At 42.5% G+C, this 14,423-nt stretch overlaps 1 protein-coding gene across 10 annotated transcripts in view; it reads right to left on the bottom strand.

The window, feature by feature from the left end:
• The window catches only part of CAMK2G (calcium/calmodulin dependent protein kinase II gamma), a 323,775-nt gene that overhangs the window by 48,857 nt on the left and 260,495 nt on the right, over window positions 1-14,423 (bottom strand). The window lies entirely within an intron of this gene.

Genomic DNA, 14,423 nt, shown 5'->3' with positions numbered 1-14,423 from the left:
TAAGGAATTCCATGTGCGGAGCTTTGACGTCAAGAAGACGTCCGACTGATCACAAAAACGGCACTCTGCCGATTGCAAAAACGGCACTCCGCTGATCGCAAAAGCGGCGCTCCATTTTCAATAAGGCATTTGACATTGTTAAGATTGAACAATGTGGGATGGATAGTACCATCACCAGTTGGATTGGCAACTGACTGATCAACTGCGCTCAGCACGTAGTCCTTAATGGAACCATGTTTACATGGAAGAAAGCATGCAAAAGGCTCTAACTTGGGCCCAGAGATGCTCAACATCTTCATAAGTGATTTAGATGAAGGGATAGCAGGGGAACTCATCGAATTTTCATCTTAACAGAATTGAGCTAACCAACAAGATGCAGTTTAATGAGGGGGAAAGTAACACCCTGCGCTTAAGGCAGGAAGAACCAAATACACTGCTGAAAAATAGACAGCACCTGGCTCATCAATAGTAAATGTTATGTAGATGTCACCACTGAAGCATGAATCAGCAGCGTGCTGCAGCTGATTAAAAAAAAATCCCAAAGCAGTCCTAGGTTGCATCAACAGAGAAATCCAGATCACAATAAGCAAAAAACAATTTAGCTGTTTTTTAAATATTAGATTTGTTTCCATTGTAACATTGTTATTATTGTTGTTGTGAGCCGCCCCGAGTCTTCGGAGAGGGGCGGCATACAAATCTAATTATTATTATTATTATTATTAATAATAATAATAATAATAATAATAATTATTATTATTATTATTAATTAGATTTGTATGCCGCCCCTCTCCGAAGACTCGGGGTGGCTCACAACAATAATAACAACAATGTTACATAATAATAATAATAATAATAATTATTATTATTATTAATACTCTTTACTGCATAGGTGAAACTGCATCCAGTTCTGGTTGGCACAATACAAAAAAGACTCTAGAAAGAGTGCCAAGAAGAGCAACAGAGATGATAAGGAGTCCAGAGGCTCAACCATATGATGAACAATTGAGAGAACTAGGTATGTCTAGCACAGGTGTGTCAAATTGGTGGACCGTCGGCCAGATGCATCACACATAGGCCATGCCCACCCCGGCTCTGTGAAAAAGACATTGCGATATGTCATGTGATAGCAATGTGATGCGACAAGTTTGACGCTTGCGATCTAGCTTAGCCACCCCGAGTCTTCGGAGAGGGGCGGCATACAAATCCAAATAATAAATAATAACTAAATTAATGAAGAGAAAGATTAAGGGTGGCAGCATTTATTGATTTGTTGCAATTGATTGTATTTTTATGCCACTCGTCTCCCTTATAAGGCGATAGTTGTCTTCCAGTTCTTGTGAGGGGTTGTCCGAAGAAGGAGGTGATTCACTAATTCTCCAAAGCCTATGAGGGCAGGGTAAGAAGCAATGGATAGAAGATTATCAGAGGAAGATCCAACCTGGGACGAACATTAGAACAACTTGTGGGTGCTCCTTTGCAGGAAGTCTTCAAGAAAAGATTGAACCCCCATTTGCATGGGCTTCTGCCTTGGGCAGAGAGTTAGACTATAAGACCTACAAGGTCCCCTCCAGCCTTAGGATTCTATGATTCTATTCTCTGTAACACTTGTGTAGAAAGACAAATACTCGTGGAAGATTATTACAAACAGCGGCCAGACAGGATTGGTCAGATGGCACATACGCCCAAGAAGGAGGCACTGGGTATGAATGAAAAGTAAACAGAACAGAGATCTCATTTGATAAAACTAGACTTTATGAACTGCTCTGTGTGAGAAATCAGGGAGGAAAAAATAGAAGATGAACATGGCAAAGAAAAAAGAAAGATCATTTCTTAAGAACTGTGTAGAGACAGAAATTATTCTACAATGATGCAATGAGAGGGATGATGTTTCCTTCCCTAAATCTGGCCTGTGCCATACATATTCAAGGTCCAAGTTATGGTTTAGTCCAGTGATGGCGAACCTATGGCACATGAGCCATTGCCTTAGCGCAGCTCCAACATGCATGTGTGTGTCGGCCAGCTGATTTTTGGCTCACACAGAGGCTCTGGGTGGGCATTTTTGGCTTCCAGAGAGCCTCCGGGAGGATGGGGAAGGGTGTTTTTACTCTGCCCTGGCTCCAGGGAAGCCTTTGGAGCCTGGGGAGGGTGAAACACGAGCCTACTTTGCCCACCAGAAGTTGGGAAACAGGCCATTTCCAGCCTGCAGAGGGCCTCTGGGGGGGGGGAGCTGTTTTCACCCTCCCCAGGCATTGAATTATGGGTTGGGCATCCGCGCATGCATAATTGCACACACGTAAGCTCTTTCGGCACCGAGGGGAAAAAAGTTTGCCATCACTGGTTTAGTCCATCCATTCAAATCATGCCACTTTTCTCTGCATTTTCCAGAATCTACTATCAATAACACTGAAGACATATATACCACTTCATAGTGCTTTTTACATCCCTCTCTAAGCAGTTTTATAGAATCAGCCTATTACCTCCAATAATCTGGGTCCTCATTTTACCCACCTTGGAAGGATGGAAGGCTGAGTCAACCTTGAGCCGGTGAGATTTGAACTGCTGAATTGCAGCTAGCGGTCAGCTGAAGTAGCCTGCAGTGCTGCACTCTAACCACTGCGCCACTTGGCCTCGATACTAATACTTACTTATTCCTGCAACATCTTCCAATTTTGCTCAGAATAAATCCTGTTATATAACCATTTCCACTTCTACCGGATAAACCGAGGTAACTTCCTTTCCCTCCTACGCCATACAGTAGTACCCCTAGATACGAGCATAATTCGTTCCAGAAGGGAGCTTGTATGTCGAGGCAACTCATATCTGGAACAAATTGCTTTAGACTTTGTTTTCCCCCTCCGAGATAACCAAAAGCAAGGATTCTTGCGCCACCTAGTGGACGCTCGGCTCGTATCCCGAATTTGAGCTCGGAACTTGAACAGAGATGCCTCTCCCCTCCTGGCTCGTATCTTGAAATACTCGCATGTGGAGCAGCTCGTATCTAGAGGTACTACTGTATTAAGCTTTCTAGAGCAAAGTAGGAGAAACAAGACTCACCCCAGACTCCTAGAGTCAAAATCTTGGCAGTGGCAATTCTTAGTTATTATTCTCCCATTATGTTATCATCTTTTAAGAGCTGCTGTACATGAAGACATTTCAAATCTCCTACAATACATTAACAATTGTACTTCTAGATAACTGTAACTCCTTTTTTTGCTTTGGTACCGTGATATCTTCAGTGTTTTTATATCCATGTTGATTATATGCATAATATTTTGAAGCTTCCAAGCCGCTTTTTCATTTTTTGCAAAGATTTGCAACCACATTTGGAGTGGCTCTGAGTAACAAGATAAATGTGCTTTTTTCATTACTGGCAGGCATGCAGTGCGGCTGTTCCGTTCCAAAAGCTTAGAGAGCCTTGGGAATACAAAGTTATTTTACTGGAATTTCAATCTGGTTTTATCAGAAAGTATTACAAATACAATGCATAAGTGCTTTTGGGTAAACAAAGCAAGACTCCTGTTAACATTGCAGGCACTTCAGCTGGTCGTATTTCACTCTCAGTATTTTCTCTTGGGAACGAACTGCATTAGATCTTTTTTTCAAGAGCTCTGAGCAGTACACACCATTGCTTACAATAAGCATCACAATCCATGAATTAAATTTCAAGAAGAAACGATAAGAAACACGTATTTGCTGCAAAAGGAAGAATAAAAGGATTTTTTTCGGATCTGAATTAGAATTTGGCTAAACTACTATTGGTTTTGTTTATTTTAAATTCTGTCCTGTAGCAAATTGAGCCTATCCTGGAGAAAAGCTAGGAGGTATATTATATGTGAGCTTGTAAAATCTAAAAGATACAAGGAATAATAATTCCCTATTGGTGGTAGCACTATATAATGATATAACACAAAATTTACTTATTGTTTAGATTTAAACATATAGAACTTTATTTTACGATGTAGGTTACATATTTGTTCTGGTTAACTCTGGCCCAGCTCCTGCCCCAAGGACTGTGGATATGTGGGAGACATCCACATGCTGCAGGCCTGTTTTGCCCCCGGTGGAATCTGCTGATGAAGGCTCCTCTGACCAAGAAGACATGAGTGACAGGGAGGAGGAGAGTGTGGCAGACAGCTCAGAAGGAGATCAATTATCTAGCTCCTCCTTGGATTCAGAACAAGAGTTAATGATACAGCCACGCATGCGGAGAGCGATGCATAGGCAACGACAACTGAGAGATTATTATCAAAGAAAATGAGGCCACCTGTGGTTGGGTGGGGCTGTGGTAATTAGTGAGGCTGCTATAAATAGCAGCCTGTGGGTTTGGCCATTGTGGAGGATTATCTGATCCTTGTGTTTCGTGACTGCTTTGCTGACTTTGACCTTTTGTGTGCTGATTTTTCCCCGCTTTGAAACTAAACCAGAGCAAAGTGTGTTTCACTTTGTGAAAGAAGAAGGACTGTGAATTACCTCACAGCTGCAAGCTAAGTATCACAGAACTGATAAGGGACTTGTACAAATTACCAGTTTGTTTGGAGATAAGTGCTCTTTGCTATACCAAAAGAGGGCTTCGTTTATTTGCATTTTTCGGTATAAAGAACATTGTTTTGAATTTTCAAACGTTTGTGTGTCTGAAATTGTATCTGGGCATTTTGGGGAGGATTCCACCAGAGAGCTCGACAGAACACATATTATGAATAGTTTCTTTTACTAAAGATACATATATAGAGAGAGAATTTTTAATCAACTATATGATATAAGATTAAATTTAGATAAAAGAGATTTATTATTCTTTACATTGTTGTAACCGTTAGTAGTAAGAGGGTGAGGGAAAATTTTTAATTTAGAATTTTAAGAATGGCTAATAATGTATAAAATTAACAGAAAATTTTATACGGGAAGAGAGATAAGACCCTTCATGGAGCAAGTAATGAGAAAAGAAAAGTTTGTATAGGATTGATTTTAAGCATTGTTGCTGTGTTTATAACCATATACAGTGATACCTTGTCTTAAAAACTTAATTGGTTCCGGGACGAGGTTCTTAAGGTGAAAAGTTTGTAAGACGAAACAATTATTCCCATAGGAATCAATGGAAAAGCGATTAATGCGTGCAAGCCCAAAATTCACCCCTTTTGCCAGCCGAAGCGCCTGTTTTTGCGATGCTGCGATTTCACTGAGGCTATCTTTGCTGGGAAACCCCACCTCCGGACTTCCGTTGCCAGCAAAGTGCCCATTTTTGCACTGCTGGGATTCCCCTGCTGGAATTCCCCAACAGCATCACAAAAACACGTAAGTCCGGAGGTGGGGTTTCCCATGGAGGGGAGCCTCGGGGGAATCCCAGCAACGCAAAAACGGGTGCTTCGGTGGCAATGGAAGTCCGGAGGCGGGGCATCCCAGCGGTGGCGGTGGGTTTGTAAGGTGAAAATAGTTTGTAAGAAGAGGCAAAAAAATCTTAAACCCCAGGTTTGTATCTCGAAAAGTTTGTATGACGAGGCGTTTGTAAGATGAGGTATCACTGTATTGTTTTATGTCGTGGTGGAAAAAATAAAAAAATTTATACCGGAAAAAATAATTCCCTATTTTTTTTCCTCCCTTTTTATCAGAGGTAGGTGCATTTATTTGTTTATTTGTTTATTTATTTATTGAATTTGTATGAACCCCATATAAGTGCTCACGCACTAAATTACTTCTAGGGAAGGCGTACCTTAATCTCCTAGAACCGCGATGGCCAACCTATGGCACGCGTGCCAGAAATGGCATGCAGAGCCATCTCTCCCGGACACGAGCCATCACCTTTGCTCTTCCGGGTTCCGGCGTGCCAGTCAGTGGGTCTTTACATGCATAAGAGTGCTGGAAACCGGAAGAGCAGCATGCGCTGGAAAAAGGGTCTTCTGGTTTCTGGTGCGCGCATGTGCATCAGCCACCTGGTCTTCCAGTTCCTGCCATGCAGCTACTCTTCTGGTTTCCGGCATGCGCATGCACCCCGATCAGCTTGTCCTTGCTTGCGCATGTGTGCCAGAAACTAGAAGATCAGGTGGCTATATACATGCGCATGCCAATAACCCCCCAAATTTTTCCCAGTGCATGCATGTCCATCGGCAACTGCTCTTCCCGTTTCTGGCGTGCACGCACTCCCGTTTCGGCACTCTGTGCCAAAAAGGTTCGTCAACATTGTCCTAGGATATCAAATATATTTATAATTAGTGCTTGGTTTTTATTCTATTTTAATGGTCAGTCATGTACAGGAGATGGACTGCTACCTAAATTCATTAAATAAAGAAAACTAGGTTAATAAAAAATAATACAATCAAATAATACCTTCTCTAATAAAACAGACATTTGTAATACATGATTCGGGGTATTGGCAGCTCTGTTCCCGCTAAGAGAGAAGAGTGGAAGGAAGAGAGAGAGAGAGAGAAATGATAGAAAAAAAGGGGAGAAAAATAGAGAAATGATAAAATGATTGAGGCAGAGAATGACAGGAAAGAGAGAGAAACAGAGAGAGAAGTGACTCTTGATTTAAAGCATATGGTAAAAGCACTTAAATAATAACAGAGAAAAAAATCCCCAGCCCTCACCTGTTTTTATTAATAGTTATGTTTTTGGTTTTGCTGCTTTTTTTAGTTTTTATAGTAATGGATTTTGGTTTTTTTAATTATTAATTTCTTTTAATAAAAAAGAAGGGATTTTTTTTCTTATCTGTCTATCTGTCTGTCTGTCTGTCTGTCTGTCTGTCTATCTATCTATCTATCTATCTATCTATCTATCTATCTATCTATCTATCTATCTATCTATCTATCTATCTATCTATCTATCTATCTATCTATCTACCTACCTATCTATTTCTATGCCGCCGACACTATACTTTTCCGCCCACACCGAAAAAAAAATTAGAGGGAACATTGGTTGGCAGCAGTGGGCTACGAGCCAGAATGCTAAATTGCGCCAGCCGCCGCGGCTCGTAAATTCTTGCGGGGCCAGCGCGATTTTGCTGTTGAACTTATGGAGATAGCAAAATCGCGAACGGAGCCACAGGTGTGCCTGTGTTTCGGAGAGGGGTTTTTTGCTTCCGTGCATGCCGAAACACGGGGGCACCTGCAGGTCCATGCGCGATTTTGCTACCTCCACAGGTGCAGCAGCAAAATCACGCTGGCCCTGCAAGCACTTACAAGCTGTGGCGACAAGTGCAATTTAGCGTTCTAGTTCGAAGCCCCCCGCTGGGTGTTGGGATTCCATTACATCTCACAATGGAAGTGGTGCTGGTGGTCCCGGTCAAATGTGTAAAAATACTGGGGAAAAACAGTATCTTACACAAGTCTAAGTCACAAAGGGCTTTAAAAAAATGACTAATTATAAAATCTGGATTTAAACTACAAAAGGTTACAGATAGTGATGGGCGAACCAAATGGTGTTCGGGTTCGGCAAGTTCGGACGAACTTTACGCAAAATTCTGCCAAACCCGAACCGAACCCGAATGGGGAATCCCTCCCACAAAGAGATTCCGGGGGCGGAGCTTTGACGTCACCGGCAGGTTGCTAAGGACGCCAAAGTGATCACTTCCTGGATTCGTGGGAGGGATTCATCAGGTCCTTCAAAGGGAGGTCTTCACATAAAAATAAACACTGTTATTTTTACGAAAAAGGACACCGCAGCGGCGCTGCAAGCAAAGGGCGGTCCTTTCACGTAAAAATAAACATGAATCCAGGAAGTGATCACCTTGGCGTCCTTAGCAACCTGCCGGTGACGTCAAAGCTCCGAACGCCGAACACGACCCTGAACTTTGCCCAAATTGTGCGGGTTCGGTTCGCCCATCACTAGTTACAGATAAAGAACAGTTACTCCACTGAGCTTCAGCTGGCTTTAATGATTCTATGCAGTCATAGTTATCTGACAGCAAGTATTTATTTATGTTTTATTTACTTATTTTTGTCAAGTACGTATTTGTAATATGCATAGATATAACATTGTTTATATACATAAGATGGGTATTGATAAGAGGGAACAATTGGATAGGGACGGAAGGCATGCTGGTGCGCTTATGCAGGCTCCTTACTGACCTCTTAGGAATCGGGTGAGGTCAACAGTGGATAGTCTAAGGGTAAAGTTTTGGGGATTTGGTGACGAAACCAAAGTCAGATAGTGAGTTCCAGGTATTAACCACTGTGTTGCTAAAGTCGTATTTTCTACAGTCAAGTTTGGGGCGGTTCACTTTGAGTTTGTATCTGTTGTGTGCTTGTGTATTATTGTGGTTGAAGCTGAAGTAGTCATTGACAGGTAGGATGTTGTAGCAGATAATTTTATGAGCTATGGTTAGGTCTTGGCTAAGGTGATGTAGTTCTAAGCTTTCCAAGCCCAGGATTTCAAGTCTGGTTGCGTAAGGTATTCTGTTGCAAGTAGAAGAGTGGAGGGCTCTTCTAGTAAAGTATCTCTGGACACTTTCTAATGTATTTATGTCTGATATGGGTTCCGGACAGATGACTTGTATTCAATGACTGATCTGCCAAATGTTTTGTGTGCTCCAGTTAGTGTGATATTACCAGAGAAGAAGCTACGTTAGATTACATTTACAACTCTTGAAGCCTTTTTGGCAATGATGTTGCAGTGGGCTTTGGCACATTTGATATGAGTACTCCAAGAATGAATAAAGAAAACTAGCAATTTACGCTAAAAAAATACAAAAATCTTGCAGGGGCTTATTTGCATGTTACTGTAAGATTACAGGCAAACTAAGAGACTCCACTAAAATGACTGGGATTCAGGATAATATGGACGACAAACATGTAGAATTGGAATTCAACCATCACGTAATGTCTGTATCATCATTAGCCAGGAGTTCTAGGAGAGCCCGTCCCTTTGATTCATTTTAGGACCAAATATGTTTGAAACTGGTCAGAGCAAATATCAACATTCCCTTCAGCTTGAATGTATTAACATGAGCTTAGCTCAGAAATATCAGAGTAACTGAATAACATGGAAGAACACAACAATAGCTCTTCCCCGCCCCGCCCCTGCTGAGCGCGGCACTTTCAAAGTGCATGGCAGTTATGCCTCTGCCCCCGTCTGAATTGGCTCCTCCCAAGCGTGAAGGCCAGGCCGGGGTCCGGGGGAAAGCGCCGCGCCATCCCCTGAGCCGCCTAGCCCGGGCGCCAGAGAGGGAACAGCCGGCATCAGAAGAGGACAAGTATGGCCAGGAACCAGCAGGCGGTGAGCGGGAGGTGAGAAGCCGAGTCCCCCCGCGCTGTTTGCAGGGGGAATAAGGGAAAATCGGGGGGGAGAGGGAATCCAGGGGGGTAGGAGTGGGGCGGTGCGCCGGCAGTTTATGCATGGTATGTTTGTATGTATGTTTCTTTTTTAATAGGTTTTTTTAAAGTGATTTTTAATTATTAGATTTGCTTATATTGTATTATTACTGTTGTGAGCCACCCCGAGTCTGCGGAGAGGGGCGGCATACAAATCTAATAAATAATAATAATAATAATAATAATAATAATAATAATAATAATAATAATAATACTTCATGCTATATTTCATGAGGATCTAGGAAGGGCAAAATCCTTGAAAGTGAAGGACCATCAAGATGGACCATCAAGAATCATTAGAGCCCATCAATTGTGCATCATTGTTGCCTGAATATTCTGACAAGGTGCTTGGGGCCCATTTTCTTACCTTTTTTAAAAAACGAAGACTTTAGGGCAGTGATGGAGAACTTATAGCATGGGTGGCACAGGTGGCACATCTGCTGGTACGCAAGCCGTTGCCCTAGCTCAGTTCCAACATGCATGTGTTTTTTGGCCAGCTGATTTTTGGCTCACATAAAGGCTCTGGGAGGGCGTTTTTGGCTTCCAGAGAGCCTCGGGGGGGATGGGAGAGGGCATTTTTACCCTTCCCCCAGGTGCAGGGAAGCCTTTGGAGCCTGGGGAGGGCTCAAAAGGCTTCCGCTTGCTACCGCACAAATCCCAGCGACCGATAAGTTCCCACAGAGTTGGCCTTCTCCGGGTCCCGTCGATTAAACAATGTTGTTTGGCGGGCCCCAGGGGAAGAGCCTTCTCTGTGGCGGCCCCGGCCCTCTGGAACGAACTCCCCCGGGAGATTAGAATTGCCCCCACCCTCCCTGTCTTTCGTAAACTACTCAAGACTCATTTATACCACCAGGCATGGGGGAGTTGAGATATTCCTTCCCCCTAGGCCATTACAAGTTATGCATGGTATGTCTGTGTGTATGTTTGGTTTTATAATAAGGGTTTTTAGTTAGCCGCCCGGAGTCTACGGAGAGGGGTGGCATACAAATCCAATAAATTATTATTATTATTATTTAAACACGAGCCTCCTGGGCCCACTAGATGTTGGGAAAGAGGCCATTTCCGGCCTCCAGAGGGCCTCCGGGAGGTAGGGGAAGCTGTTTTCGCCCTCCCCAGGCATAGAATTATGGGTGTGGGCACTCACGTATGCGCAACAGCATGCGTGCACGCTCTTTCGGCACACGAGGGGAAAAAAAGTTTCGCCATCACTGCTTTAAATAAAGCAGAGAGGGGGAGAAAGAAAAACCCCTCTTCTGTTTTGCTTACATAAATGGGTTGTGAATTGGACCACAATTTTGAGTTCTCAACCGTGGAGAAGAAAAGGCCATGCTCACTTTGTCACTCAGGTCCCAAAGGTGCTTTTCAAAGGCGAAACAAATAAGCGAAATGTTTGCAAGCGCTTTGAAAAGCACCGTTGGAAACACCCGTGACCCGGGTGACAGAATCTCCTCAGATAATTTGTCACTGAGGTGGAATCAAGGATTATTTATTTATTTTTATTTATTTATTCATTTGTCCAATACACAATACATATGGAAGAGAATAGACATGAAGTAATATATATATAAAGATAATATGTAAAAATAGAGGAGAAGATATATGAAATGAAGAAAATACAGTGATACCTTGTCTTACAAACTTAATTGGTTCTGGGACGAGGTTCTTAAGGTGAAAAGTTCGTAAGACGAAACAATGTTTCCCATAGGAATCAATGGAAAAGCGATTAATGCGTGCAAGCCCAAAATTCACCCCTTTTGCCAGCCGAAGCGCCCGTTTTTCCGCTGCTGGGATTCCCCTGAGGTTTCCCTCCATGCGAAACTCCACCTCCGGACTTCCGTGTTTTTGCGATGCTGCAGGGAAATCCCAGCAGGGGAATCCCAGCATCGCAAAAACAAGCGCTTCGCTGGCAACGGAAGTCCGGAGGTGGGGTTTCCCATGGAGGGGAGCCTCATGGGAATCCCAGCAGCGCAAAAACGGGTGCTTCGCTGGCAACCGGAGTCTGGAGGCGGGGCATCCCAGCGGCGGCGGTGAGTTTGTAAGGTGAAAATAGTTTGTAAGAAGAGGCAAAAAAATCTTAAACCCCAGGTTTGTATCTCGAAAAGTTTGTATGATGAGGCGTTTGTAAGATGAGGTATCACTGTATATATGATATACGAGATAAAGGAAAGACAATTACACCAAGTATAAATTCTCTCTTAGTTGTTTAATTTCACTGACCTACAGCTCCCCCTTCTTTAAGCATATTCTCTCGGATCCAGTTCTGAAAGGCATCCGAAGAGAATCGGAGAAGCAATGGAATGGAAACAACCCCCTCCGCCCAGCTTCCTAAGTGAGGGCAGTCAATAGGGAAGTGTTTGGAGTAATCTATCCGGTTAACTTAGGAGTTTTGAGAAAAACAGTAGAGACATTCTTCCTCCACACAACAGCAGAATCATTACATGTAGAATATCAGGTGCATCATTTCTTTTGCTGAAACAATTGACAAAGAACCATAGTGTGGTTCATATTTAATGCCTAAAGAAATATTTATGGTCAGTGGGAAACTGGAAAAACAACAATAAAGCAGCATGTAGAAGTGCTAATACCCATTCTCTAATGTTCTATTGAACCTATGAGAGGGGAATGGGACCGTCCTTTTTAATTTTACCCATGTTTAATGTTAAAGGAGTCCTTGTATTCTGTATAGAGACCGCCTTCATACAATAGTGAAGCCTGGGCACCTGATTATTATTATTTTTATTATTATAAATATAATAATAATAATTATTATTATTATTATTATAATTATAATAATTATAATAATTATAATAATTATAACAATTATAACAATTATAACAATTATAACAATTATAACAATTATTATAATTATTATAATTATTATCATCATCATCATCATGATCATTAAATACAGTAGTACCTCTACTTAAAAACGCCTCAACTTAAGAACCATTTTCTACTTAAGAACCCGAGCCTGGAAAAATTTCCCAGGAAATTTGAGAGCGGCATGAAGGCCCGGCCAGTTTCCTGCCATTCCCCCATCCTGGGCTTTTCTGGGCTGCCAGAGGAGCCTATCGGTGGCGCTAAAGGAGGCTTTGGCAGCCCAGAGCGAACGGAGCATTTTCCTTTCTCTGGGTGCTTGGAGAAGGAATAAACCACTTCGCTGTGGTGACTCTCTCGCACTGCCTCCCATACACCCGGCGCGAGGTTGCCTCCCAGAGCGTCTGGTTGCGGAAAGGCAAAAGGGGGCGCTCACCTCACCTTCTTCCTTCGGCAGCGACTGTCCTCCTCCTCTTCTTCCTCCTCCCACCCAAATTCCGAGCTTTTATTTCTTTCCTAATGGGTTTGCATGCATTATTTGCTTTTACATTGATTCCTATGGGAAAAATTGCTTCTACTTAAGAACGTTTCTACTTAAGAACCTGGTCAACGGAACGAATTAAGTTCTTAAGTAGAGGTACCACTGTACATATTAAATATATTGCTTAGTTCCATGATGGCAAATCTGTGGCACACATGCCACAAGTGGCACGCAGAGTCATCTCTCTGGGCACGCAAGCCACCGGCTGTTGCTCTTCCAGGTTCTGGTGCGCCAGCCAGCTGGTCTTCACTTACTGGAAACCAGAAGAGCAGACACATGGTGCGCATGCATGCTCTGGGGAAATGATTTTATGATTTCTGACACGCACATGCGCAGCAGCTACCTGGTCTTCCGGTTTCTGGTGTTCAACTGCTGTTCTGGTTTCCAGCATGCACACGCGCCCTGGCTAGCTCACCTTCATGTGCACATGGTGCACCAGAAACTGGAAGATCAGGTGGCTGGTGTGCATACATGTGCCGTAAACCGGAAGATCATTTTCCCAGAGCACACATGCGCACTGGGCGGCTGCTCCTCTGCACATACACATGCTCCCGAAAAAGTTCACCAACACTGACTTAGTTGTATTAGTTTACACTATGTATCTATGGGGAGGGGACCGGAAAATTGGAGAACCACCGATATGGGAGCTCAGCTTGCATTGTTTAATTCTCTCTGAGCAACCAGTGAATATGTGAAATGAAAAGTAGGCAAACATCTTTAACAGAACATAGCAAAATAAATAAATGCAGCAATGGATTTTAATGGGTAGCTGCTAGTTTTGATTACTGTGACTGGGAAATAATGTTAATTCAATGATGTGCAATTCCCATTTTTAAAAAAATGCAAGTTTAAATATATATATATATTCATAGCCCACAGAAGATGTAATATTCACAGAATAGTGGATAAGATGCAAGAATCAGGACTATTCTTTGTCCTGGACCATTAGTTTTCCCCAACATAAAAGAACCAATAATATTATCAAATAATACAATTTGATTTGAAAGCAGTTTTCGGATATATGAAACATATATAAAATAAGAAACTAACGATTCAATAAATATAGGTAATCTGGTAAACATAATTTTCTAAAAGACAGACAAATGCCCATTGGAAAAAGGAAACAAAAATAATAACCAGGAGTGGTAAAACAACTCTGAAATCCATTAATGTACAATTAAAAGCAATATTAGTGCAATCCCTTGCTCTCATTTTATTTCCACACATGCAAATAATTATATATTTATTTAAAGAGGTAATAAGCACTTCCAGATACCTAAATCCCTACCCTGCAAATTCACTAAGATGTTTTTGATAATACAATATGGAATTGTGTGTCTAGGAATTTTCCCGAGATTTGCGCCATAGAGCAATGTTACACTAGCTGAAACAGTTGGAAGAAAATTCTATGTTAAGTCTTGAAACTTAACAGCTGTTGTGGTTAGCTTTGGCCCAGCTCCTGCCCCAAGGACTGTGGATGTGGGGGAGACATCCATATGCTGCAGGCCTGTTTTGCCCCCCCGCCCCCCCGGTGGAATCTGATGATGAAGGCTCCTCTGACCAAGAAGACATGAGTGACAGGGAGGAGGAGAGTGTGGCAGACAGCTCAGGAGATCAATTATCTAGCTCCGCCTTGGATTCAGAACAAGAGTTAATGATACAGCCACGCATGCGGAGAGCGATGCATAGGTAACAACAACTGAGAGATTATTATCAAAGAAAATGAGGCCACCTGTGGTTGGGTGGGGCTGTGGTCATTAATGAGG

Source organism: Erythrolamprus reginae, chromosome 5 (assembly GCF_031021105.1).
Source record: "Erythrolamprus reginae isolate rEryReg1 chromosome 5, rEryReg1.hap1, whole genome shotgun sequence".
Lineage (NCBI taxonomy): Eukaryota > Metazoa > Chordata > Lepidosauria > Squamata > Dipsadidae > Erythrolamprus > Erythrolamprus reginae.
This window is presented reverse-complemented; position numbering and strand designations above follow the sequence as displayed.